This window comes from Saccostrea cucullata, unplaced genomic scaffold (assembly GCF_032062105.1).
Source record: "Saccostrea cucullata isolate Sc308-1 unplaced genomic scaffold, CSIRO_AGI_Scuc_v1 ctg23165, whole genome shotgun sequence".
Classification (NCBI taxonomy): domain Eukaryota; kingdom Metazoa; phylum Mollusca; class Bivalvia; order Ostreida; family Ostreidae; genus Saccostrea; species Saccostrea cuccullata.
Genome location: NW_026933491.1, coordinates 1 through 5709, shown reverse-complemented (window position 1 = coordinate 5709; position 5709 = coordinate 1). Strand labels below are relative to the sequence as shown.

The window sequence follows — 5709 nt, the reverse complement described above, 5'->3', positions numbered from 1 at the left end:
GGGTCAGCAAAGTAAAACTGGAAAGGCATTAAAAATTGGTTTTAAACCCTTTTGGACCGCTTTGTTTCAAAGCCAATGAAACTCTTGGGTACTTAAAAAAAAAAAAACCTATTATTTTAAAAAAAAAAAAACTTTTACTTTTAGCTTAATCAAGAAAATATTATGTAATTTTTTTTTCCCCAGTGAAAATTAAGAGATGGAGCAAAAAAAGAGTAAAGGTATTGATCCAAAATAGACTTTAAATCCCCAGTTTTTTCCCCCAAAATGGACTTCAATGTTCATGATTAAAAATAAACAGATAGGCTTTGTTCGCCCCAACACTTGACTATGTCATTCCTCGAGTCAGCAGAGAAAAAAAGTAACCCTGAATGGTAAACTAAATTTTCCAACACAAAGACCCTTTGCACCCCAAAAAAGGGAAAATTGTAAGAAAAATAAATTTTTTTTTTTAATTGGGGTTTTTTCCCTTTTTAATTTAAAATTAAAAAACCAATTTTAATTTTTGGGGGTTTAAAATTTTAAACAACAATCTGATTACAACCTCAACGTAAAAATTGACTTTAGAAAAAACCCGGAAAACATTCAGAAGCAAATGTGTTGCTTTTTATAAAACAACCGGGTTTTCCAAAAAACACATCGAATTAAAACGGAAAATAATCACTTATAAATTGGAAACAGAAAAAATTCAATATTGATGCCAGCAAAAATTTTATTTTCCCATTTGGTAAGTAAATTTTTAATGTAATGTGCTCAATTAATTTAGGTTTCTTGCTTTGATAATCAGGAATCCATTTGCATATTAATATTCCTAGGGTGTGAACTACCAAATGAAAGGAAAGCATGTACAGACCTCCAAATCCATCGATTCCTCCTTGGATGTCCTCTTTGGAAAGAAATCCTCCTACAGTGCCACTCTAGAGGTTAAAGACAAATCTAAGAAATTTACAAGTATGGTGGGTAAATTTGGTATTTCTATCCCAGGTAGAGATATCGTCATTAGTAATGCATTGGACCAAAATAATGCCAAAAAGTACAGCAACGTCCTGACAGTTCAGCTTGAGAATGGGAAGAAGAGCATTATCCAAACAACGCTGCGCAATGTTGCTACAAATGAGTATGATATCACAACCTCTTTCAACATTCCAACATTTGAACTGCTAACAGTTTCAGGACAATACAGGCTTATCCCTTCAAATCTTCAGGCTAATTCCGAAATCCAATACGGTAAGACCAAGTATGCTATGTCTTTATCATCTTTAGTCCGAAGTGGATCGCGTATTCAGCTTGCCGGTGAATTGGAGTATCCTCTGCAAAATCACAGCTGAGTTTGACACTAAAATGAAAAACCCAATGTACTCAAGCAAACTTGATGTCAAATGGGATGCAAACAAAGACCCCTCAAAACAAGTGATGCTGCAGGGAGAATTAACCAAAGGAGATCAAGACGTGGAAGCCACACTGTCCAAAGTAAGTCCTCTAGGATCCGGCAGTCTTAATTTGAAACACCAGAGCGGTGATAAGTACACAACTCACGCCCATGCAAAGTGGAATAAAGAAATGGTTTCAATGGACTCTACCTATGGACAGGAAAAGAATGGTTACAAGGCAGGTCTAAAAATTCAATCTCCAATCAAAAACTTCAGATCCATCAATATTGATTTCAGCCACCAAAATGATAAAACAAAGTCTTCCTCAAACATTGACATCGACTGGAAACCAATGAAGCGCATGTCTTCTACACTGTCATTAAAGCAACCCATGCGATGGGACGATATGGAAGCTACTCTTGATGTAAAAAAGGGCCTTTCCAGGATTTGAAAGAGCGGGGGTTGAATTAAAAAACAAAAAGTCCGACAGAGTAAAAGTATGATCAAGTTCTTTGGAAAAAGACTTTTTTCAAGCTGATATCCTTGCTGCAGACAAAAGTTCAGGATCCTCTGAGACCTCACGGGAAAGGTTGAGTCTGAAATCAACCCTAAAAAAATATAACTTCCCTTTATGCCGCTTTTAAACATGTGGACAATGGACAGAGGTTTGAAAACAGCATTAACTTCGAGCACAAGGGGAAAAGTTTAAGCTATGAAGGGGACATTACTCTTTTCCCCGAAAGGGGTTGCATTTGCAGAACAGCGGAAATATAAACTGGAGCCCTTCCAATAAAGTAGAATCCTCATGGTCACCAAAATCTTTTGGAAAAACATCCAATCAAGTTTTAAAGTTTTTTCTGGGGGAAGCAACATTGATTTTAAACTTGAATGCAAAGCAGAGCATGCCCCTTTCCACGTGGTACGATGACTATCAAATCCGAATTGCGCTCACCCTTTGCCATTGCTAAAGATATTGCCTTGGATATTTCACATGAACATGGAGTTGGCATGATCGATAACCAAATTCATTACATTACTAAAGGAAAGAAAGTCTTCTCCTTGATCAACATTATAAACGAAACAGTGGCATTGCCTCCTCAACACATACCTTTCTGTCATGGAGTTTCCAAGACCCTGACTGTGTCCTCACAATATCAAGGTTATCCTTTATCTGGTAAAATTGAGTATCTGTCCAACAAGAAATCAATGGCTTTGATTGATGGTACATTTAACATTTCCCCCGTTGGATTAATGAGTGGAAATTGAAGCAAAGATGAGTCATTAGATGAATTGAAAACACTGAAGATTACAATGGATCAATCCAACGAGCGAGGTGAAACTGTTACCAGATCATCCGTTGTCCTTCCTACTGGAGACACAATCACAAAAAAACCCTGGGGCAATGGGGCAATAAGAAAGCTAACAATTCTGAACACCCCTTTTGAAAAACTTTTGCAAAATGACCATTGGGCCGGTTTTTTTGGCAATTCCCAAAACCTTCCCTACCAGCGCTAACCTGATGATCAGTCCACTCTTTGGGGCCCAAAATTTTGTTCATCCCAGTGGAGTTCATATGGTGGAATAATTGCCAAAATTCAAGGGAACACTTAATTTTAACCTACAAACAAAGCCGTTTTCTTTTTCACAAAAATCAGAAAAAGGGAAAAAAACAAAAGAATTAAATGTTGAATATTTACCAAAGGGAAGACAATTAAGTTGGAGTCACCCTTTTCACCAAATCTTTTAAAACTTAAGGGAGCATTGCCCCTTTAAAAACACCATTCCAAGAACTCCCCTATTCAGCAGCTTTTTTTCGCCATGTGGAAAAAGTCCCAATTTCCCAAAGCCATGGAGAAATTAATAATGAGGGAAGAAGATCCAAGGGGGATATAACCTATTCCAAAAAAAAAAAGGTTGAGGGAAACCCTTATCTTAGGTCTCCTTTTGCTAATGATTTCATTGCTGCCTTTAATCACGAGGGATCCTTTTCTCAAATTTTCCTCCCCCGCCGAAATGCAGTACGGGAAATCCCAAAAAAAATGAAATAACTGGAAACTTTGGCAATTCAGCTGGAAATGTAAAAAAATCCCCCTTCATGAAGACATGTATTTTTTCTTTTAAAAAGGGGGAAACATTTCTGATTTGATAACAATTGAGCTTTGTATGGCAGAGGGAAAAAATTTGAATTGGATGCCAAATACCTCAACTATTTTGGAATGCTAAACTTCAAAAAATTAAATCTTTAAAAAATATGAGTGCTTCATTTAGCCAAAAGGGGGATTTAAAAGATTTGCTCCCTGCCGAATTTTTTTATGGAAAAACAAAGAAGTATGAAGCAAAAATGAAAAATTTTACTGGGTAAAAAATTTAACAGGATCAGTTTCAATTTTTCCCCTCCAGTCACAGAAGATTTTTGGGGATCCCTTTTTCACGAAGGCCCAAAGGGAAAAAAAAAATTTTGATGGTTTAAAAATGGAAAACATAAGGGTTCAGTCCCAATCAGCGTTTAAAAATGCAAAGAAATTCTTGGGTCCTTGACCTTTAAAATCCTTTTTTTGGGAAAAATGGGAACCTTTTCATCCAAACCCAAGAAAAATACAAGAGATTTAAATTTTAAAATAGGAAAAATTTTTTTTTTAAAAAATTAAAATAATTTTTTCCCCCCAAACCAAATAAAATATTTTTACATTATCTTTGTTGTTTTCATCACATACACCATATCCAATTTTATTTTCCCAGAGCGGAAATGACGTTAGCGATGTCCATGTCGTTCTCATCAGCGTTCTTGCAGTAGGTTTCTGAAGGCCAGCGGGCTTTCCCATTCTTTTTTAGAAGAGGCTGTATAGACAAAAATTTTTATTATTAAATCAATGGAATTGTTTTTTTTAAAATAATTTTTAAATTTGCTTCCCTGACTTTATATGTCTTTGTGGGGTTGGGAATGAAGGCAAATGTTGTCAACCACATGTCAGCTTCGATTCCATCAATCATTGTGTTGATCATTTTAGAAAATAGCAACGAGGCTGAGGTTCCAGCCAGGGGAATGGCATCCATGAAGAATTTTCTGTTGAAAAAAGTTTTCATTTTAATTAGTCCCCATCCCCAAAAAATCTTTTAAAATTAAACAAAGTCTTTTTCATGGGGAAAGTTACAAATGACTTTTGGTTGTTGTTGCTACAGAGAGAACCCCACATTGGAAATAAAATCCTTAAGTGTCGGGGAATCAGCTCTTCAGAGAAAAAAGGTGGAAAAAAGAGGGGGTGTTTTGGGAACATCTTTGTCTGGGCACAAATGTTCACTAGTTGTTTTCTAATTCCTTGGGGTTTTTCATGTTTTGGCAACATCATAATGATCTAAAGTTCATATCAGTTTTTCGACTTACAGATCCTTAAAATAAAATATTCTTTTAAAATTCAGCCTTTAACTAGAAGGATTTGATGAACAAAAAATAAATAAAACCTACGTGCTGCTGATCTCCCTCTTTTCATACATATTTCAGTGTCTGTTTGCTTTCTGTCACACCCTTATCGTTACGTAGAAAGGCTGAAACGTGTTGTTCGTACATGAAATCCCCTTTAGGACTCCAGATTTGCTGATTTCCTGCTGGCAGGAGTGACACCTTCATGACGGGATGGATGGATTTCCTTTTAAGGAATTATTTATATAATTTTACTGATAAAACTACTATTCTTTTTTTAAAGGGAATCTTACTGGGGCCCATAACCTACCATGGCACCCGTAGGGTGTTCCTTGCAGTGCTGTCTGGTATCCTGGCGTTCTGTGCACCCAAGAGGTTTTGGTTTTTTATTGTAAATGTGTACCACCCATTTTCAGACACTGTGTAATCGGATCACATTTCCCGTACGTCCCCTGGATTCAATAAAAAAATTAAGGTTTAAAAAATAAGACATTTTTTTCTTTGTTAAAAAAATTAGGTGGATTAGAAAAAATAAAGGAAAGCTATTAATATATACAGACCTCTCGACTTTTTTGGGCCTTTTCCCTGGTGTTTTGAATCATTGACAGGATACCTCGTTGATGTTCCCAGGTCTTTTATTTCAGCAGGACCAGAACTCAATTTGGCCATCTTGGAAAGAAATTCAGTGAGTTCTCCTCCAGTGTCTGCTGAAATTTTTCCCGGGCATTGTTAAAATAAATTTTCGGGGCGGGGTTTTTTTTTGTGGAGTTGTACACTTTTGACCTTCAGCCAAGGTCACATTTTGACAACACTTCCCCTTGAACTTTGGCCGTCATTTTCATCCCGGATTTCCCTTCGAAGGGCCCCCCATAGAGTCGCTGTGTCCACGTCATAATCGTACTCGTAAGGGGGTTTTCCCGGTTG

The 5709-nt window shown here is 36.6% G+C and overlaps 1 pseudogene; it reads right to left on the bottom strand.

Moving 5' to 3' along the window:
- Positions 1–2683: 2683 nt before the first annotated feature.
- Positions 2684–5454, bottom strand: LOC134238495 (uncharacterized; annotated as a pseudogene).
- Positions 5455–5709: the final 255 nt, after the last annotated feature.